General features: G+C 40.4%; 1 pseudogene; it reads left to right on the top strand.

Moving 5' to 3' along the window:
* Positions 1-52: 52 nt before the first annotated feature.
* LOC101970425 (chondroitin sulfate synthase 1-like) lies at positions 53-22,365 on the top strand (annotated as a pseudogene).
* The last annotated feature ends 1,235 nt before the right edge of the window (positions 22,366-23,600 follow it).

Raw genomic sequence — 23,600 nt, 5'->3', positions numbered from 1 at the left:
GTTGGTATCAGAGTTGGAGAAGAGTAGGGAGGTTTTGAGTTCCTGGTCGGCCATGGGAAATCTAAACTGCTGTGGGGAAGGTATGTTGTCAGTGATATTTTTAAGTCTGTTTCTTCAAAGGGCAGTTAACGTTTACTGAATATATTTTTCTCTTGATTTTTTTCATCTCTGACCCTGAATGTTCTCTCCTAAGATTTAAGTATTTGATAATATTGTTTTATCACTCAATTCATATATTTGCTTGTACTATTGACCTGGTTATTGAAAATGTTTTTCTAAATTTAGAAAAATGAACCATTACTAATGCTAATATCATGTGTGCTCTTAAAATAAATAAATAGGGGGAGAACATCTACCTTGCTTTCATGAGGTGAAGAAATAAAGTGAGAGAGAGTATATGGATGCTAAGTAAGGCAATATATATCCCATGAAAGTGCAATTAGAGGCCATACTCAATTGAATGTATATGAAGATCTAAACATAATATTAGAGAAGTCTAAATTAAGACATTTGTAGAAAGGAAAGAGGAGTGAGATTTCAGGGAAAGTTTCCAAGTGGTTGATGACTACAGGATCCCTGATGTTCGGGGGCTACTGGGAAGGAGGCAGAAAGGACAGTGCTGTGAGGTCAAAGGAGGGTCATCTGATAATGGAGGAAATGAGGATCTCAGGGATCTTCAAGGAGGATCCATTGGTGGAGGTTCACAGGTTGTAGTTACTGGTGGATCCATGTAGGCAGATAAGTATGGCCTCTGGCCCTGCAGGATCTAGGAAGAGGTATGGAAGCCCAGGAGAAGGAATATGCCAGATCAGAGCTGGTGAATCTACAGCAACCACGTTTTCAACCAGGCCTTGTCTGGATGCTCAGGTGATGGCCAGAATATTAGTCTGCAGACATGGGAGCAGGCCAGATTTTGAAATGGAAACACCAAAGCATCATTCCAGGGTATCTGTTTCCCTCCATTAATTCACATTAACAAGCCATACAGGTGAGAAAAGCACAGGGAAACTTCATTCTTGGAACATCCATCAAGTGGCAGTTGTGCCAAGAATGAAGTGGCAGTTGGTTTAGAATGTCCTAAGTTCTCAAACAGTTTGTGAGCCCTACAGAGCCCTGATGATATGGAACATCAACTACTCATGAGGGTGGCTCACTGAGAGGCAGCTGGCAGTGAGCAGACCCTGGGAGTGGGTGGCTACAAGTGTGTACTCTACTCTTGACCTTCAGATAGGCTTCATTTGCATGAAATCATCATTTTGTAAGTCAGTAATTTTGATGAAGTGGCAGAAGCCTGGGTTATGACTGAAACATTTCTCTTAGTATAATTCAACCTTCTGCTACTGAATCCTCATACTAAAGAGGCTTCAGGGGAGGAGTATTTGAGAAAGTCTGAGAAGAGTTATGGGTTCCTGGTTCTAGGGAATCCACTAGAGGACTCAATTGCTCAGGAATCTCTGGTCCCAGGTAAATAGCTACATTCCTGTCCCACATCCACTGCTCATCACTGTTGTGAATCTAGGCAAGTCACATAAAATTTCCAAATTACAAACACCTAAACTCAAAATTGTGGTGGACAGACTCTGTTTCATCCATTCCTTCAGGAAGACATATAGTCCCAGGAGGTCATAGATATTCTCCATGAGCTTTACAGATATCCATCTGTAAAGAATGAGGAATAGATTTTCTTCACCCATTGCTCTGGAGGATGACCTCTGTTTGTCACCTCTCTGTTCAAACACTGTCAATGATTGGGCTTTTTTTTCCACACATTTAATGAAGTGTCCTATTTAATGACAGGACACATTAGCACCCATATAAAGCACCAGTCCTCTTAAGGATACATGGATGTAATTATTGTCAGCCTTACACCATTACATGGATCAGATGCACACTTTTTGCAAACAATTGAGAAACAGAGGGGTTTATTTAACTGCACAGGTATGTAATTTTTGAGGTAGGATTTGAACAAAAGCCACATAACCACAGCCTCTGCTTATGGTCACTGTTTCCTCTGCCTTTCTATGATTCCACCTTAGTAATTGTGTTTGTGCATATAATATTTTGTTGGGTTTTAGAGCCCACACATTGCAATTTCATCCTAAAGCTCAATCTGTCATAGGTGCTTTGCTGCCCCAATGGTGAAAAATGAGTTCAGTAGTGTGAAATCTAAGAACATTCACATCCCTCCTTCAAATTTTATTAAACATAGATTTTGTTATATTTTAAAATATGTATTAGTTATTTATACACATTTATTTATTTATTTATTTATTTAAATGTGGTGCTGACAATCACACTCTGTGCCTCACCCATGCTAGGCAAGCACTCTCCAAATGAGCTACAACCCCAGACCCAGATTTTGTGATATTTAACTCTGCTCAAAGACTGCAAAAATACATCAGAACTTTTTTTTCTAATATTCAATTGTAACATTGTCTCCCCTACTGTACTAATATTCTACTCTCACTTTCTATGCCTTCAATTTTTCAGTCTCCATGAAAGAGTGATATTTTGCAAGCATTTGTCCTTCTGTGCCTGACCTATTTCACTTAATGAAATTATCAACTTTGTTGATCAAAATGACAGAGATCTTCTCACTGGGAAAAAAAATACAAGAAATATTTAAGATGCTGGGCATGCTCTTTGTGTATAATATATACTTGAATTCAAAGCTCAAATTATACCCCCAGATATTTACAATTATCACTTAAAAATTAAAACTGTTTGAATCATTATTTGAATTACTAATGATGACCCATTGCTTTTCTTGCTAGTACGTTGTCAACAGCTAACTCTGTTTTATCCCATTTCCCAGGCTCTTGCCTCCCACGTGAGCACCGGAAAACATCAAAGCACACAGAAGGGATCCACAGGCCTTGGTCCAGAGGGGCCCACCTGTTGCCCCCGAACATCCTTGTGCCCAAGGAAAAGTCCAAAAAAGGTACCTTGGAAATCCTGTCATTGTGTCCACTCTGCAATAATGATTCTAGTTTATATAGAGTTCCAATTTTTTTGGTTTGATGTGTACAAAATGATGTGCTTTGAGTCATTCAACAGTGCTGCAGGTCCAGAAGTAAAGATCTAGTTACCATATAATTGTGTGCACTTGATTCATTCAACTGTTGATGGACACTTGGATTGATCTTAAATATATTTATGGCGAATGCTACAAACATTGAAGTGATTGTATAACTATATTATGCTGACTTGCAGTTCTAGAGAATAAGCAAAGAGGAATGTAATAGCTGAGGCTTGTGTGTTTCATTCTTGGATTTTTCATGAATCCCCACATTGGTTTCCAGAGTTGTTCTAATAATTTACAGTCTCACCAGCATTGTGTCAGTGTACACTATTTCTCCTATCCTTGCCAGTATTTCTATGGGTATCCAGTTTTCCCAACACCATTTGTTTAAAACATGATGTCCTCTCCAACATATTTTGGTGCCCTAGTCTCAGGGATCAGGTGGCTGTAAGTATCAGGTGGGTTGTCTCTGTGTGGTATATTCTATTTCGTGGATCTTCATATCTATTTTCAGTTCAATACCATACTGTTTTTGCTACTCATCTCTATAGTATAATTTAAAATTGGGTATTGTGATGGCTTTCAAAATAGTTTTTCTTGCTCAGATATGCTTTGGTAAATTGTTGTTGTTGTTGTTATTATCCCAAGTGAATTTCCGGGTTGGTTTTTCAATACTGTAAGGAACATTATTGGTAGTTTGAAGGGGATTGTATTGAATTCATTGAATATGTATATTGCTGTTGATAGTATGGCCACATTGACAATATTAATTCTGGATATCCAAGAACACAGAAGTTCTTTGCACCTTTTAAGATCAACTTCCATTTTTTTCCAGTTTTCTATAGTTTTCATTGTGGACATCTTACACCCTCTAGGGTATATTCATTCTCGGGGGCTTTTTCAGATTATTGTAAAAGGGATAGTTTTTGGAATTTTATATCAGGGCCATCAATGTTGGAATATAGTAATGCTATTGATTTATGAGTGCTGATACATTGCTAAATTCACCAGGTCTAGAATTCTTCTGGTGAAACTTCTTGGCACCATCAACTTGGCTGTGTCAAGAAGGCTTCTGCTTTGCTCTCTGGGGACAGTGGGAATCACAGAGCTTCTTTCTTGCACCAGTGTACAGTGCAAAGAAGTCTCTTCTTCAGCCAAGTAAATGCTGCCTCTCTGACCTCAGGATTTTCAACTAAATCTGTCTATTTTGTTTCTGTGTATGTTCCCTCCCTATGTGATCTAGCAGTGCCACTATTCCTGCTGCTATAGCAGGTGCTGCTTCTGCCACCACCAGCTTAGATCCCAAGTATTTTGTTTTTTGAGGGGTTCTTTATTTAATGTACCCAAGTTTCTGATTCTCTAAGACTCCCTGAGTGTCCACTCTTGAGTTTTAGTGAAACCCCTCTTTTGCCCACCTGAGAGGAAGGACTATTCGCACTGTTTACATTACAGGTTGTGGAGCTGCAAGAAATAAAGGTTCTCTCTACCTTAAATTGGTTTCCATTTTGCAATGCATTATTTTTTTTTACTTAATTTTCTGACTTTATATGCCTCTATGATTTTTCTCCATTCACTATTAAGTTTTAGTGAGTTCCTTTAGTTTCCCCCCTCACTGAGAAGCAGTCTTCCTGCCTTCTAAGTCTGGGTGCATCCTTCCTCCAATCTGCCAATTTCCCTTTTCCTGACAGCAAATTTGCACAATATCTGAAGACACCAAAGAATGTTTAAGGCCAAAATATACTCTTATCTTGATGAATAACTCAGGTGAACTTGAAAACAGATTTTATTCTCTCATGGTTTTGTGAAGTATTTGTACAAATGCCAATTAGATCAATGTGAATGATAATGGTGTTGGTAAATTCCTAGGGTTTCCAAATCTAAATACCAGCTTTCTTGGGTTGAACTAATGCAACTATACTATCTTAGAGGTCTATTACCTAGAAATCCCACATTGACCTGTTAGCAGAAAGATACTACTTCTGAAAACTTTAGGGAAGAATTTTTCCTGCCCATTCTTAACTTCTACTGGTTTGGTGGCCATCATTTTTCTGCTTGGTTTTCAACTGCAGCACTTTACTCTCTGCTTCCATCATCACATGGCATTAGTCTCTCATGAATGTGCCCCATCTTCTTATGAGAACAGATGCCCTATTTGGAGAATAGGTCCACCCTGCTCCAAGAAGATACCGTTAATTGCTACGATCACAATGACTCTCTTTTCAAACCCAGTAAAATGTGGAGGTACTGGAGTTAGGACTTAAACATGTATTGGGGTGGAAGTAATATGACCCACAACAGAGTTGACTGATTCAAGAGTATACTTTTTCTTTTCTTCCTGATGGATCTGTAAAGTGTTATGAAGGAATGCTGAAACTACTAGTGTATCCATAGAATATTTCATTTCTCATTGTAGTTCCTTCCATTTATTCCATATTTTTAATTTTTGTTTCCTGGTATGCTCCTTCTCTTGCCATTCAGAAACAATCCTATTCCAGCAGCAATGGAGCCTGTGTGTGTTAAACAATCATCTCCATACATGCTAGATCCATGTCCACAGTAAGGAAGCCTCTGGAGTAATTCAACATCAAACCAATGTACTGACAATGACCTTATATTTCCCTAGATTGCAATCAGGTCATCATGCAAGTAGCATCAATGGATTTGGGAGGAGACCAAATAAATTATATAGCTGAGGTAATGTGACCCTTCTTTGTCTAATATATAATTGTTGTTCTGTTCCTTTTACTTCAAATTCCTGCATGAAAATATGACAGTGTTCATTATAGGTGACTCATAGGTGATGGAATTACAACTGCTCATCTATTCCCTGTGAGAATGATTCAAGATGACATTCACATATGAGAACAACCATTGTCAGATGATTGTAGTGAGCATTTTCCTCAGTGGCACTTTTCCTTGGTAGAAAATGAATTTTGTGCATGTCATCAAATTGTACCTGAGAAATCCCTCATGCAAAGCTCAAGTCTTTTCACAAGTTCCCTCTCTGCCTTACTTTGTGATCTGTGCCTCAACTGCTGTTTCCCATCTAGTTATTTAATGTCACCACAGCCAACAGTAGACTTATGAAAATGATCTCCTGCTCACACTGTCTTCCTTTCTGTAACTACAGGTAGCCTCTGCAGCAAATGAGAAATGTAAGTATTCTCAACTCCCTAACATGCTGAGAAAAACCTCTATACTTAGATAGGTCAGACATTCCTTCCTGTTTCTATGTAAACATTTATCTTGGATTTAGATTTCTTTTGGAAATGAGGATTGGCATGTGCTGACAAAGCGAAAAACCAGTGAAGGATTATGGCCATCTACCATGATCCTAAAACAGCTGTCTTTTTCGTAGTGTGCATTTAGGTGAATGAAGGTGGAGAGGCATCTCTGAGCATGTCCTTGTGTAATAATTGTGTATGCATTTGTGAAGCTGTGGGAGCTTCCTCAGAAATTCTGTTCTAACATGCCCAGTACAAAATTCCATTTTTTAAAACTAAAAACCCACACTAATGCATGATTTCTATGATACATTTCCTTCACATTTTATGACACCCAGATATTAAATTCTGGTTACTAGGCCTGCTCTGTAGATAGAGATGATGCTGAGTCAAAAGATCCAGGTTCTTGAGTATGCAAGTTATAAAAGATATAAGAATTCAGAAAATTGTCCTGACGGTAATGCTTTGGAAAGGGAAATGTATTCATCATTTAGTGATATATCACACTACAGGTTATTCCAATTTATTAGTCTACTCATAGCTCCTACAGAGATGTGAAATATTTTCCATACTTTTAAAATGGCCTCAGTGGTCATCTCTAGAAAGATATACACCTAGGGGTACAAAATTTCAAAAGTACATATCACACGTGGTTCTAGTCTAGCTGGAAAACCAAAGGCTCTGCTTCTCATTCATTCTTGTTCTTTTTTTGCTGTGTATTTTCACTGCTGTCCATATCAAGAAATGCCCTGAACAATTCACAAGCAATAAGTTGTATAATAATAGTCATTCTGTATCCTCCTAGTTCCCCCAAATGGCATGATGGAGTTAATTTCTGGGGAAAGCATGGGTCAGGAGTCCCCATCAAAAGCCATGGTAAGTTTGCTTATCTTCCTCTGAAATCCAAGTGTTGCTTTTTAGTTTCTCTTTCCCTTGTAATATCATATGATTTCTTGGAGATGATATAAACAATTTTCTGAGTGTGCAGATTTTCATGGGGGTGTCTATGGCCAACTGAGACCACACTGAAGGCAACATTAATGAGAAAGAATATCAGCAACACACTGTATGATAACAAGCTCTGTGTCTGGCTGTGGTTTCCCTCCTGGCCATTGAGTTCCTTATTTATCACCTAATCTAGGCCTGTAACACAAATTCGCCTATAGAACCTTGTGTCATTTGATGAATGCACATTTGCTTTGTCCTTGCCTTTGAGTTCCCTTGACTTGACCATTTTCTCATTGGATTTTCTAATGTCACCAATTAAAAATAAAAAAGATTTGTACACACAGGACAGAGCGTGGCTTGACATTCATAGTGACTCCTTTTCTGTATTCACAGGAGGATTCAAGAGGAGCCATAAGTGGTATGTATCCTGGCCTCACTCTCTTCCTGATGCAAAATGTAAATGATGCCAAGGGTCAGACCGTCTCCCTTCTTTTTGAGTGCAGAGTCTAAGTAATTCCACTACCTCCTTGAGAATGACAAGTGAGGAGATTGAGGTCCAAATTGATTTAAAAAACACACACACACAAACACACAGACACCCCCCCCCCACAAAAAAAACATAAAAAACTATGGCCATTCTCCATATTTCCTGATAGCACCTGTGTGAGTTGAATGTTGTGATTAGTTCCATGAGAGATTTGTATGTGTTGCTCTGTGTACATCCATGTCACTTGAATCTGAGTGTGCCTGTGCATTCGTTTTTGCACATTTGTGTGATTCTCTAGATATATACACACCAAGATGCCAAAGTCGACGTTTAAACAAAAAATGCCATGTCCATTACATCATGATTTTGCATATGAGTAAATAGAGCAAATGATAAACTTTCCATGGGTGCAGTTCATTCCATGCCAAGAATACCTCAATTAACCTGCAAAATATATCCCATCCAAACCTGGAAAATTTTCATGACACTCAATAAGAAAAAGCTCAGATTCATTCCTGTCACTGCACCAGTAGCAACTTCACTTAATAACAAACCTCACTTGTCTATAGGCCCTGTATTTAGTCAGGGCATTTGATTGTTCATCACACTTCACTCATGACAGTTTTTCACGTTCATATACATTTTCTCTGAGAGGTGTCAGAATTCATTTTCCAATCCTATTCTAAGCACAAAGTTTTGGACAGGGTCAATCCTTAACAGTGACTCTCAGGTCCACCAGCACACTGTGTTCACTTATGGTAAGAATCTGAGACAGGGAAGATGCACAGGACAGAGTTTCCTGTAGCTAAGGAAGGGATTTTTTTGCATATTCCAACTGACATTGAAACCTGCCCTTTTGGGTCGTTTGGTAGACAACACTTTATGGGAAACATGTTTAAACTGGAGGGACCTTCATCAGGGATGACCAATGCAACTGCAGCTCATCTAGTTACAGAGCTAAAGATGGGCTCCAGTGAAGATCAAGCTCAGCTCAACAGTGGTGTCTGATCCCACAGTTTAGGTCTGTGCTGCTTCCTGTGTGCCCTGCAGGATATCACATTGACAGTGTCTCTGATAGATCTTCACATTGTTGGTCTCAAATGCTATCCAGGTCCTCCTAATCATACATATATGGATACTGACACTGACTGGTCACCGGGAGGGTGGAACCACTGTGCTCGTCATTCCTCCTCATTTCTGAGCTCATCCCTGGGCAGAGTGTCTTCATCTTAGTCCCTATCAGTATTTGTTGAATGCCCCTCTGTGCTAAGAACTCACTTGTCCAGCATGTGGGGCTCCACAGTGAGCCACTTATCCACCTGGGATCTCACCATAACCAGCCAGAATCCTTAGGGAAGTTTAGAAGATAGCATTGTGTCCAAGCTCTGCACCCACATTTCTCATCAGCTCTACGTGGGATAGCCTCATCTTGTGGGGAGCCATCTGGATTTTAATGCTGATTTTGTTGATGCAGAGTCCTCAGTCCCTCAGAGAGTTCCTGGCCCTTTTGCATGAGTCTATAATCTACTTACAAATGAGGAGTGAGGTTATGCTAGCAAACAGCTGTCCAAGGAAACCCAGGGGAAGGAAATTCATACTTGCTTCATTTTCAAACTCCAGGTCTTGGCCATACAAAATAGCAATCACTATTTGGATATTTTTAATTTTATTATTAAAATGTATTTTTAATTTTATTTAATTTTTAATTAAAAACCTTCAAAGTCTCATCCAAGTTCCACATTTCAAGTGGCCAGCAGACCCATGTGCATAAGGCAGAGAGCACTCTCTTGTGAGCAGCTGCTGTGATGATGGCACAGTATTTGTTCTGTGAGTTTGTATTCCTGAAACTGTTGGCATCACAGTTTGCATGTCAGCTTGGTCTGTTTCAAGGAGAGAGTAATAATGTGCCAATGGAAGGAAGTAGTTAAAATTTGACTCCTTCAGTTCCACTCTCAATCTTGAAGGTTTGCAGTTGTTTGCAGCATCCTGTTTGAGGCCTCTGACTCCCCAGAGCTAAGAGAGGGTCTAAGAAGCCACAACAGAGATCAGGGTGATCCTGACTATTAATATTAGTAAGACTCTGTTTTTCTTGCTAATAAGAAAACCCTTGAGACTGAATAATTTATACAGGTGGTTTAGCTTACAGTTCTGGAGATACAAGAGCATGGTGCTGGCAAACACTTGGCTTTTGTGAATGCCCTCTTAGCTGCATTGCATGCTTGGTGGTGTCAGCATGGATGCAGGTGCAGGAGGGAGACATCACATGGGGAGATAGGAAGCCAGCAGTGATCAGATGATTCATTTTCTCTTCTTATATAACCAGGATCTAACAAGGGTTTGAGAAAACTATATTCCTACTTCTGAGTCTCATACCCTTAAAAGACCTCATCACCTCCAAGCAAACCCTTCCTCATACAGGTGTCACAACTGTCATCATGACCATTCTAAGGACCAAGCCTCAATCACACAATTCTGTGCAGTACAAATATTATGAACCCAAGTTACCATCATGAGCTTAATTGTGACAAAGAATGCAAGAGACAATCTTAAGTAATGCTCTTGTTGATTTTTGTGTCTCTAAAGGTTGGACATGGAGCAAAAATTATGAATCCAGCAGTGATGAGGAAGAGACTGCAGGTAGGAACAGCCCTAAGGGTATGACAAAATGGGAAGTTTTCTTCTAGGAGTTTAGTTCACCTAACTCATGTGGAAAATGAGGAGTGGGCATGAAATAGAAATAAACAGAAATATGTATTGCTTTTATAAAAATAACAGTTAATAGTCATCATGACTTTGATCATCCTGTTTGTAAGAAGACATTTTTTCTGCTTTGATAGTTATACACAATCTTCTATACAAGCCCCACTCTGTCCTGAATTTGCCTCATCTAAGCATCAAGTAGCTTGGCTTTTATTATTGGCTATTTTTTGGCATTTTGCATAAAAGAATTAATATGCACTTTAGGTTTGATGCACAACCGAAGGAATCTAGTGGAACACACTTTCATAAAGTGACTTTGTGAAACTGTAATTGAAGCTCTCACTAGTGCTAAGCAGTAAATAAAAAGTCACAAATTCCCTCTGCATGTTCTCTTCTTAGAGCAGCACTTTCTCTTCTATGTTTTGTCTACTCCTGGTTTAAAATAAACTCCCAACTGTGAGGGACTTAAAGAAAATTGTTTCAGTGCTCCCTGGACAGGTCACTGTGTTCTCCTGTAAAAGAGTGGGGAGAAGTTCCTCCTTGAACATGTTTCTAACCTCCAGTCTTCATCTAATTCTCAAGCCCTGGGACTAGGAGGAACATCTGAATGTGCTTGTATTCAAGAGGCATAAGTCCAGAAAATCAGAGAGACTGTGGCAGCCTCTTGGAGTAAAATTGATGACACAGACATCCATACTGAGTACAGCGGCAGAATTTGAACGTGAAAAGAGCTCTTGGGATCCTAGATCTATTTCTCATTGCAGAGGTGAGGTGATGGAGGCCAGGAGACAGGAGTGCAGACAAGATGAAAAATGGAGAGCTTTGACTTTGGCTCTAGAACACCAGGAGAAGGAGCAACTCAAGTTCTCACCTTGACTATAACTCTGCCTTTTCTTTTTCTAAGGACAAATCATCACCATCATGGCCATGGTCCACAGAGAAGACATAGAATCTGATGCAGAGGAGGAGGAGGAGGAGGAGGAGGAGGAGGAGGAGGAGGAGGAGGAGGAGGAGGAGGAGGAGGAGGAGGAGGAGAAGAAGGAGGAGGAGGAAGAGGAGGAGGAGGAGGAAGAGGAGGAGGAGGAGAAGAAGGAGGAGGAGGAGGAAGAGGAGGAGGAGGAGAAGGAGGAGAAGGAGGAGGAAGAGGAGGAGTAGGAGAAGAAGGAGAAGGAGGAAGAGGATGTACTTTGTTCTCAAAATTTTATTAAGGATGGATAAAATAAAGGTTCTATAATTTTAACTCAGTTTGAACACTTTTCCCATTCTGCTGCAGGTACCAGTATTTTCCTCAATTCTTCAATGGCCCTCTATAGTTTACTTTGCTCTATTCTTATCAACTTCCACAGTGATTAGTACATCTGAATCTTCATGTGTATGCTTCCAATTCAGTTTGCTCTATCTTGCTCCTCCTTCTCTTTATCTTTGAGACTTTGCCTCCGGCCATTGTTTTGCCTCCAGCTTCTGCCTGTAGCTCTTTGGCTGTGAATCCTCTGGGCCAAAGATCCTACCAAGAAAATTAAAATCTAGATATTTTGGATTTTTTTTACATGAATAGAGCACAAATTTTCATTTCTCTTGTTGTAGATGATGCAGAGTCACTCCATTCATTAAATCATACCTACAAAGGGTAGTAATGTGTTTCTCATTCAACCATCTTGCCCCCATACACCCTCCCCTCCACCTCCTCTCCTCTGCTCAATCCAAAATTTCCCATTATTCTCTTGACTTTCCCCCAGAATATTATGAGCCTGATCCACTTATCAGAGAAAATATTTGGGCTTTGGCTTTTGGGGAATGACTTATTTTGTTCCATGATATTCCCAACTCTGTCCACTTATCTGTCAATGCTATATTTCATTCTTCTTTAAGGCTAAGTAATATTCCATTCTGCAAATGTACCACAGTTTGTTTATACATTCAAATGTTTAAGGGCATCTAGATTGTTTCCACAGTTTAGCTACTGTGAATTAAGCTGCTATGAACACTGATGTCACTGCATCACTATGGTGTGATTTTAAGTCTTTGGTGTATACATCTAAGAGTGGGAAAGCTGGGTCAAATGGTGATTCCATTGAAAAATTTCTAAGGAATCTCCAGTCTGCTTTCCAAAGTGGTCACACCATTTTGGAGTCACAAAAATCATAATATTCTCTACAGACACATTTAGTTTCTCTCATAACTGAATAATAGGCCCCACAGAATTAGGAAATTTTGCACTCCTTTTTTTTTCCTGTACTACCATTTAATGTGTGTACGTGACTTTATGTAGTCTGCTAATTCCTTTCTCTGGCAGCCTATCAAGGTGGTTGAAGCTCCCTCAGAATTTGGACAGGATGCTCAAGAGCTTCTTGTCTTTCACCAACTACATCAGGTTATCTGGGATTACCATTTCCCCTGACCATATTCCAGTCTCCACAGATCACATTACCCTATGCCTTGGCACCAATTCCAGAAAGAAGGTATGGGTGAGGGTAAACCTGGGAACTGTCTGCTGAGGACCTAGTGTACCTCTCTGCACTGGGTCCTTCTCTGGGCACAGAGCTGAGGCCCATAGAGGCTTCTATAGGAGCTACAGTGAATGTTGATGAATGTGTATGTATTCCAGTGTGAGGAGACCCTGTGACATAAGCCACAGTGGTTCTGGTCCCCAGCTGTATGGACAAACTTAAACTTATCCTCTCTCTCTCTCTCTCTCTCTCTCTCTCTCTCTATATATATATATATATATATATATATATATATATATATATATATATTAATAGAGGACTTGTGATAGGAGACAAAATCTGCTATTTAGGGAAAGTTTCCTAGGAGAATCCCAATGTAGACCATGGGAGTTTGGGAACTGTCATGTCTCTTTCTGTAGAGAATTACATATCTTTTGAAGAGCAGCTCATGGTGCAAAGCCTGTTGCTGATAGGTACAAAACAACATCAGTCATCACTTTAATATGAAGCCAGAACTGTGTGATTTGCCAGTGAGAAGGTCAACGAGACTTAGCATCATGGATAATTTGCTTCTGGGAAGGAGCAAGAGCAGGGCTCCCACCCAGTACCCTGCATGGGCACATGGTAAAGGCCCCATGTTTCCAACTTCCCAGTACCAGACACTGTCCCAGGAGTCCCATATGTATGTCCTATGGGAGGAGGTGAGGCTTTGGGTAAAAAGTGAGTGTGACACTACTGCTATCTGAGGACTCTGGTCCAAAAATGTCTAATAATAATACCATGAAAGCAGATTTTGCAAAGTCTCTTAACCACATTAAACAGGCATGCATAATTATTTTAATAATGTTATATAACCCACTATAGCAAAGAAGTATCATTTTAACAAAGATTGGATGAACACTTATTTATGATATAATTCAGATTCTTTTTCTCGTGTCATTTCTTTGAAATAAGTTTTATATATTTGTTACATGTCAATTTAGACAGTAAATTTTTCTCAGAAATGTATTATCTGTTTTCTGTTTTCTCATTTACATTTTTTAAGGTAGATTTACTTAATGAAATAACCGAAGTATGATTGGTAATTTTCTAACCACTGAGTTTTTAACAGAAATAATATTTACCCTTTGATATTTACATCCAGTCATGTAAATTTGATTTGTGTTTATTAGAATAAATTTAACATTGAAGAAAATGAATGTTTGTTTCATAATTTAAGTAGTATACTAACACAACACTTCTAAATCTATATAGTATAATTGTTTAAAATTTTTATTCTTTTTAGATATACATGACAGTAGAGTGGTTTTGGATATATATGGAATATAATTTACCATTCTTTTGGTTATACATGATGCAGAGTTACACTGGTTGTGTATTCATATATATAGAGACAGAAGTTATATAAATAATCTAATATAGGGGTATAAAAAAGCAGTTTTTCACTGTTCAATGTTACAAGCTTCTTCTATTTTCACATTTATGTTCACAGAAATTCAGTGTTTCTTTTAAGTGACCGTTTTCACCATCACAGTTTTACCATAAAGAAAATAAACTCTTGTTTGCAAAGTCATAAAGGTATTTTGGTGCCAGGTCATAATCAACAAAGAGTGAACAGAGAAGGAAATGATCCTGATGATGAGGTGGTTCTTGAATTAATTCAATTGATGTGTATCAGGAGGCTTCCTTCCCTAGACATGTTTTCCCAAGCAGGTCATGAACACAATGTCCATGCTTTCATGAAGAGAGAGTATTCGTGTGGTCATGAAAACAGATTTCCACTCACAGAGGTGACCTGCCTATAACCAGGTGGCAACAGCCGAATCCAACCCTGAGTTCTAACATAAGATTATTTCCTATGGGAAGCAGCCACGTATCTCAGAGCAGATTGATGACACTAGACCTTACATCATGGCAGACTGTCATTAGTTCTCAGTGAAACACGAATTTACCCTTGAGGGAGCTTGTTTTCCTTGCCTGCAGTGCTTCTGCCAAAACTGTTATCCATGGACTTAGTGAACACCTTAACCACCATCATGGTATTCAACATGGGGCTTCTGAGCACAATGCTTATGTCACAGCCAATAAAGGGGAGCAATCAAGCCATATTCCTGCCATTACTACTCTTACATTTCCCCAATGTCCTAAAACACCATGTCTGACAGAAAGGTTGACTGGCTTTTGAGGAGTCAAGATGAATCTTGGTGAGTGGTTACACCCATATCCAATACATGATGTTTTTGGAATAACCAGTATTCCTGAAGCTAGAATGAGGGCCTGGGACTGGGAATGACTCCACACACTAGTGACTCACTAGCACAATGTTTACTTCCCATTTCAGTAATTGAACCCTATTATTGATCTAGTGAAGAGGACTTAGTTCCAAACACAGGACAAAAGAATGACTGCTGTAACCTGGGTTTAAGCCTCTATTTTGCTACTCATGACAAGGAATCATTAGACCAAGTTGTGGCTATGAGGTCATGATTGTTCCTGGTAATCAGGGGAATTACTTTGCCATTGCTGACTCAAAATAAGGAGGCAATGCATGGAAAGAAGCATGTTCTCTAGTCCTTCCTTGGACTGCAGTTAAGGTCAGAATACCAAGACAATCCAACTCAGCAGGGCTACTGGTGCACCTATGTTGTATGGAGTGATGATTTGTGCCTACCACCTGGCAGTACTAGCTAGAGATCAACACTAGCCAAAGCATTTTTTTTTTTGGTGGTGAAGGGAATTAGAATAGACAAGTGAGAAATTACCAATGATAATCACAGGAATTAGAATTCTATGGAAAATATTTATTTTAATGAGAATGTATTTGAATATGTTTTCCTTCCTCTGATTGATTCTAGTGTCAACTAACATAGGTGTGTTAAAATTATGTAACTATTCAAGACCGGTGTCACATGCCTATAATCCAGCTGCTTGGGAGACTGAAGCAGGATCATGTTATGAAAGAAGCCTCAAGAAAAGCAAGGCACTAAACTATTCAGTGAGACCCTGTCTGTAAATAAAACACAAGATAGGCTTGGGGATATGACTCAGTGGTCTAGTGACCCTTAGTTCAATCCCTGGTTCAAAAGGAAAAAACAAGTTAACATTTTATTTCAATATTTAATTTACAGGATATCATAGGTGGAGGACAATGAACGTACTTGAGGTCAAAAAGTGTATTGTATTCTCTTGCTTGGAAAAGATGCACATTTTGGGGGGTGGCAGTTTGATGGATCATCTTATTACATGAAGCCTGGATATAATAATTATGTATAGGTGGAGACTGAGTGATCATGGAAGTGGCAATGAGTTTCTGCTTGACACACACGGAATATGGTGCCATGTTTATTTAAAAATGTGATAGCTTCAGTGTATTTCTCAAAATTGATCACATGTATATTTCTGGTAGTAGGAGGAATGATTTCTGTTATACAAGCCATGGAAGCTAGAAGTGAATCCCTTCAATCATGTGACTCATGCCTGCATATGGATATCTGTTAGGCCGCTACATAGAGAGGAGTGGTCCGGTTGTTCACATGTCCTTGGATTCACCTCCAGCATGGTTCTGACGCTTCAACTCTTTCATAACCCAGAATAACTAGGGCATCTGGCTCAATTTACAAAACGCAAGGAATGAGGGGTACTAGATGGGGTATCAGGATATTCACCATGGAATTTAGCAGCCTAGAGCAGCTTTCTGAATATAGAATGGCCTTTCTGGTTCATGACTAGTCAGGTAGGTTGTTGCTGTGATCAAAATCTTACAAGAAAAAATGAGAGAAGGAATTTTCTTTTTTGACTCAGGCTCTGAGATTTGACAGGTCATATATGGCCATTTCAATTGCTGTTTCTAAACTGAGGCAGAAAATCATGGCCAAATGACATAGACAAGAAAAACATCTTGAATCATGACAATCACGAAGCAGAGAGACCTCTGTCTCCCAGGGAAACCAGGAACAAAATAGAAACCCCAAAGTCTCATCCCAAGACAACCTCATTCAGCCACAGTCTACCTGCATATAGTTAACACCTATATCACTGGATTTAACCTTGGTTAGTTTACACCGCACAACCTTTTCATTTTTTCCTCTCAAGATTTTTGCATTGCCTCCCCCATGGTATTTGTGGCACACCCTATATCCAAACCATAAGAGTCCCTGAGATGCCTTTGCTGGACAACTTTCTTTATTGGTTTCTTTCCTCAAATGCACAGTTACAGCTGGGCTCCCTGAGAGCACTCTTGTTCATCTCTAGATTTTGGGGGTAAGTGTGTGTTTGGTCAACATGGAAGTTTTGAATCCTCTTGGCATACTACTAATAGGAAGCCCATCAAATCAGCTGTGGGGACAAAAGAAGAGACTGAGGAGTTGGAGGTTCAGCATTCAACTTGCTTCAAGCTGCTTTGGGCAAAATATCCCCTTGACTTTCCTGACTGCTGGTTAGAGTCACTTTCCAGGTGTTGACCCTGTTGCCACTTTTCCAATTCTTCTGAGCTGTTTTTTTTTTTTTTGGTTGTTGTTGTTCGTTTATATGTTTGTTTGCTTTTCATCTGGGTCTACTTCAGATGGGCTGCTGCCCTTTCTTGTTCCTGTTCAAGGGTAAGGCAACTCCCTGCTGAGAGACCACTGATGACAAGTGACACAGCATAAGGTCACCATGGACTCTCACATTCCTCATAGTCCTCTCAGTATCTCCTACATGGACTTTGGTTTCATCTTTGGCATTTCATTTCATATTTCTGTTCTTGTTGACATGCTTTTATGCATTTCACATGTTATACATTTTTTACTTAATCAACAGCCTACTTTTGTGGATTTACCACCAATTTTAGTCTCAAACATTGTGTTTGACACATCTCATTCTGCAGTGAACCATAAGTGGCCGCATTTATTCTTATTTTTAAATTTTCCATGCTTTATGTGACATGTTAAAAAGCACCACAATCTAGTCCTAACAGAAAAAACAAATTTAGGTCCCTTATTTTCTATGAAGTTCATCAGTGTCACAGTTTCCATGGATGAACTTTAAAAATGAGTTGTCAAGTATTCCTCAAGCAGAGAGGATCCTGCCTCTGAATTCCAGGTTCAGGGCTATGAACTGAGGCAGGTGAAAGTCAGTGTCAATCTGAGATTCTCCTCAGGGAGCCTGTCCATGCAGGGAGAAGTGACCAAGTGCCCCCTTCCCTCATGCAAGACCACATAGGAAATTCTTCCTGAGGAAAAATATGTATGGCTGGAGGTGGGAGGAAATGCCAGAAAAGACTGTGTAGGCATCTTTGGAAGACCCTGGGATAGAGAAGCCTTCCCAGTGTTGACTTCTGGACAGTGGTAAATAGTTCCCTGAGATTAGCAGGAGGCACATGCAGTCATGCTGGGAGAAGGAAATAGACCCTAGAAGCCCCATCTTCTCACACTGTGCTCCCTCCTACAGCATCTGAGTTTAGTGTGCTCTCCCTTATGAAATTCAACCATCTGGTCTGCCATGCTTACACATACAATCAGCCTCCTTCAGTTCATTTCCCAGGTGAGGTCCTTTTTGTGCCTTGGCTATTTCCAGTGTCCTGGGGGTGACCCTGTGTTACTCAGACCCTCAGAATATCACTGTAATGTCACTGCAACCCCAGACACAATTTAAATTCTCCTGATGTTCATTCAGGGACTATAGTTGGACTCCTTTTTTTCACCCCCATTTCAGGAGTGATCCTGAACTCTAAGCAACCCCAGCTTCTCTTCTGGATTTCTCTGAATGCCCTCTCACTGACACTTGCTGGTTGAGGATTCACAGAGTAGCAACCCCACTCCTGAGGACCCCAAATCTTCTGTCACTGGAGAGCCTATTTTCAGTATGTCCAGCCTCACTCTGTGCCAGTGGTGCCAAAATGTGCCCTGTCCTGTGTATCAGATTGATGGCATTGACAGTGCATAGGAAGTCATGGCAAGTCAAGTTCATGTACCAAATGCTTTGTTTCTGTTAGAAGAGAATCCGTCAAACCCAAGCCTATCTCCCCACATGCAATAGTGTAGAGAAATTGTGTGAAACTTTGTGTGGATGCAGGCTTTTTAGGTATTGAGAAACCAAGACTCATGTTTTCCATTTAATGTCATCACAGATAATGATACACTTCTGTCAATGTGCTGTTTTCTACATGTGTTTTATCCTTTTTTTTTAGATTCCTCACTGTTCCACTAGCAGCTTCTATTGTGATTGTTTTATTTTTCCCATCATACCACTTTTGTTACCTTTCATATCCTTTTATCTCTATTTGAAATTTAATTTTACAGTGGTTTCTATATGCTTTACATAATTATCAACATAGTTTGCAATGATGCTACCTGAGTTCTATTACCATGTTCCCTCTCCTCCTACCCTCATCTATTCTTTCTTGTTTATGATGCTGTGGTCACAAGTATGATGTGCATACTGGCATTCTTGTGTTCATTTCCATTATTGATTCAAACTGTGAACTTAATTTCTCCTGTCTTTAATTCACATGGTAATATGTTAGAAACTAAAGCACAAAACTATATCATTGTTAGTATTTATGATCAGCTATGTAAGTACCTTTAGCAGAGATATTAATTCTTCAGGTTCTCAAGTTCCCATCTCTTACCCTTTTTACGTCTTAATTCTCCCCTCAGTATTGCATGCTGGGTAGGACTACCAGAATCCCAAATGTGCTCTGTAACTGTCCCATTGGTGGTTGTCAGCTTTTTTTCACTGTGACCATTATACCTAACAGGAACAAGTTAGAAGAGAGCATTAATTTTTGGCCCATGGCTTCACAGGTCTCCATGAGCTTCTGACTCTATCACAGAAAAAGCATGGTAGAATATGTAGAAGAATAAAACTCGACCCTTATTTCTGACAATGCACAAAAATTAACTCAAAATATATCAAAGGGCAATGGTGAGCCAGGTCTGAGGATGTGTAGCAGCAGCAGCAGTCTAGGCCACAAGGAGAACAGAGGCAGAGCCTGCTGAGGCACCATCAGGGCAGGACAAAGTCTCTGAGCAGATGCCATTGCTATTGCCTTTGCACTGCTCATTCACTTCTGTGCCAAAGCAAGAATAGTCATGGTGGCCTTGCTCGGGATATGTAGATTGCATGTGCAAGACATGTTCCCCACTTAAAGGAGCAGGTCAGTGTGGTGCAGACAGGTGTGTATAATGAAGCTTCAGCACCAGGCCTGCTGTCAGTTCCGGGGCTATTATGGGCATAGCTGGCCTTAAGCACCCACTGAACATCTGGGACCAGGCCTTCTGGCACAAGGGAAAGCTGTTGTCTGCCACTGGGAGCTGTGGTGGGCAGGCTCCTAAACAGAGGTGGTGGTAGCAGCCCCACAGTCAGAACGGCAGGACATGACTCCAGGCAAGTTGGCAAGCCTAGCTCTGCTTATTGCCTCAGATCTGACTCCTGCTGGGCTTTGTGCTGGCCTCACAGGTTTGTCATGCCTCATGCTTCAGAGCTGAAACCAGTGGGTCTGTGGTGCTGCACCAGACTGGAGGACTGTGGGCACAGCAAAAGGATCCCAGGCCTGCAGGGCACAAGAAGATGTCTGGGGCTCAGCTGTGGCCACTAGGCTTGGCCCAGTTGGTGGCCTCACATAACAGGAAACTTCTCTGTGTCGTAGTCATGACCACCCAGAAATACTTCAGACTCCTTCTGTGGCCATCTTCAGAACAGGCTCCAAAACAATTCATGGTGTTTTACTCTAGTGAGTGTTCGGACACATCTGTACCAATTCCAGTAGTGCCACTATGAGGCGTGGATGGTACTTAATCATCCCACAAGACATTTATGATGCTCAAGTATATGCATTAGCACTGCTTGGACTGTGATCTAGAAGCAGATGATGATCTTTACATCAAAGGAGATCATCTGAAGAGATTCCTGAGGAGCTTGAATATCAGTGAGCCCTGTTTCTCAGGCAGACAGGACTCAGCTCTACAGAAGTGTCATGGGTCTTTGGAGATGCATCAGCTTTTTTTTTTTTTTAATGAGAAAAATACCAAAAAGGGGTACATCTGAGATCTCCAGAACAGTAAGATTCACCAAGCTATCACATACAACCTGAACAAAAACCCAAGCTACAAGTACAAACTGCACAGCTACATTCTCAGTTGCCAGACTGCAGAGCAACATCATCACACAATACAGCTCCACTGAGAAATCAGCCTAATGAACAAATACAGAAACACAGAGATGCATAAAGAAGACCAACATCTGGGAATCCCTGCTTCCTTCAAGAGGTTTCAGGTCTGCCCTCAAGAGGAAATTCTGCTATGGGAATTTCTGAATGGGAAGAATTTGCACTTGGCTGTGGACCATTAGCCAACCTGCATCCCTCCCTTCCAAGGAGAATGGATTCAGCCTAGATGGAAGCCTTGGATGACATCTTTATGTAGGTAGTGGAAATGATCAAGGCCACCATCAAGACCCGGGAATGCATCATGGAATTAAAGGAGATACATTGTGGCTATCATCCTGTGGTGAATCCCATGTATAGGGCAGAGTACATTCTGAACCTTCTGCTTCTATGCAGGATGTATAAAGGCAAGAAGATGACAGTTCCTATGAGGAGGCATGCATACCTACAGCAGATTTTCAGCAAGATCCAGTTTGTGGAGCATGAAGAACTGGAGACTCAGGAGCTGGCCAGCAGAATCAACCAGAAGTCTGGATACCTATACTTCCTCTCCAATTCCCTGAAGAAGCTTGTTCCTTTCCAGTTCCCTGGATCCATGAACAAAAGCAAAGAGCCCAAAGATGAAAATGTCATATACTGATGCCATTGTCTGGACGTTCTGACATGTTTGTGAGGTTTCTGGGAAACTTGGGGAAGACATGTCTCACCCCAAATCATCATGCCAAATTGGTTGTACTAGTTTTTAATTCTAACTCCAACCTTGATAAGGTCAAACTAGTGGAACTGATGAGATTATAGTAGTAAGTACCCTAAAGGTGTTATGAAGATTTTGCCTGTATCTGTTGAATTTTAAATTGTTCTGGCCCTCAGAGTGGGATCTTGCCATTTCATAACAAATATTTTCACTTCTTCTGTGAAGTTGACCTGGTGTTTACCATGGAACTCCTGCAACAGTGTGGAGCCAATGGAGTTTGGGGCCAATAAACACATTCCCCACTCATCTTTAGACAGTATGATTAAAAGATTATTCATGGCGGGAAAGTTACCAGGAACAACCATTTTTCCTTTTACTCAAAAACTGGCTTCTGGAGAAACCATGGGTTTGGCATGAGTTGTACTTATAAGGGACATCTTGTCCAAGTGGGTGGCAATTTCCATCCATGGCGAGGGCTGAAGGATGTGAACATCTTCAACAGTGTTCTCCAGAAGGTTAGAAGATGTTCAGAAGCCAGAAAGCAGGTGTAGTGCATGTCCAATGCCCTCCTGTCTGTCATGACCCCAATCTGGATCCCAAACAATACAAAATGTGCTTGGGTTCCAAAGCATCATCACATGGTCCCATGTAGTAGTTAGCTGAAATGTGACTAGAGAAAAGATGGAAATTGTTAAAATGATGAAAAAGCCAGCCTAATGACTAGCTCTGCTGAACAAAACATTTTTAGTTAAATATTTTTCAAAAAAAAAATTGTAAGATCAGCTTTTGAAGTCCACGCAGGGATATAATTTCTAAGTGAGTTTTTACATAGGACTCATTTAACATTGAGCTTTGTGAACAAAATTGTGGTTAGTGTTTGCCTTTGAATGCATCTTCCTTTGAACATTATGTTGCAGACCACGTTAATTCTGATTTGAAATGTCTTTGGTATTTTTTTTATTTCCTTTCAGGCCTTTTCTCTACAGTCCTATGGCAAAAAAACATAAACATTCTCGTGAAGTATTATTGTAACAAAAAGAAACAAAACACTGTAACATTCTGTTTTGTTAACAATGCAGTTTCTAACTTTTTTTAACAAGTTTTTTTAAAGCCATCTCAAGTTCTTGAGCTGGAAGTTGAGCAGTGAGTGCAGGCAGAAAGGTCACTGATTTGCAGTCTAGTCTTATGGCAGTGTTGAGATTGTGAAACCTTCAAGATCTGGGGCTTGTGGAAGGTCTCCAGTCATAGATGGTGTGCCCTTCAAGGGGATAATGGAGTCCCTGTTCCCCTCTCTTTTCCTCTTTTCCTTACCACCATGAGGTAGGCATATCCTCTCTACCATGTGCTGCCTAACGTGGTCGACTTCCTTACTTCAGGACCAAAGTGATGGAGTCAACTGATCATGGACCAAAATGTCCACACCTGACAGGTAGAAGAGATCTTTCATCCATGCAAGTTGATTATTTCTGGTGTTTGTTAGAATGATAGAAAGCTATCACTGCAGGAATGCAGAACGAGTAGCATATACATATATCCCTCCTCCTGTAACCACCCCTGCAGCCTTCCACCTGATGTCCAGCTTCCCCCATGAAGAAGAGCTTCAACACTTTCTGGCTCTCAGCTCCACATCACTGGTCTCTGCTGCCCCATATTGGACTGTCCATGTCAGGTTGCACTCTAAGCACTTGGATGGAGAGATTGAAGTTAAAAAATTAAAATTGCCCCCCCCAAAAAAAAACAGCATCCAGTTTCAGTCTGACTTCATCCCAGGTGTTTTAAAATGTCTGGCCCTCCTAGGTCTTGGCTGGTACTGGTCAAGTCCCAGGACGCAGACTTTATACAAAGTTGCTGGGTGTCTTAGGCAAGAAAAACTCCCTCTCCCTTCCTACATGGAGTCATCAATAGAGGGAACTAGAATATCCATGTCAGGTCAGT

Source organism: Ictidomys tridecemlineatus, chromosome 2 (assembly GCF_052094955.1).
Source record: "Ictidomys tridecemlineatus isolate mIctTri1 chromosome 2, mIctTri1.hap1, whole genome shotgun sequence".
Taxonomy (NCBI): domain Eukaryota; kingdom Metazoa; phylum Chordata; class Mammalia; order Rodentia; family Sciuridae; genus Ictidomys; species Ictidomys tridecemlineatus.
Note: the sequence above shows the minus strand (reverse complement) of the source record. Positions and strands in the feature narration are given on the sequence as shown.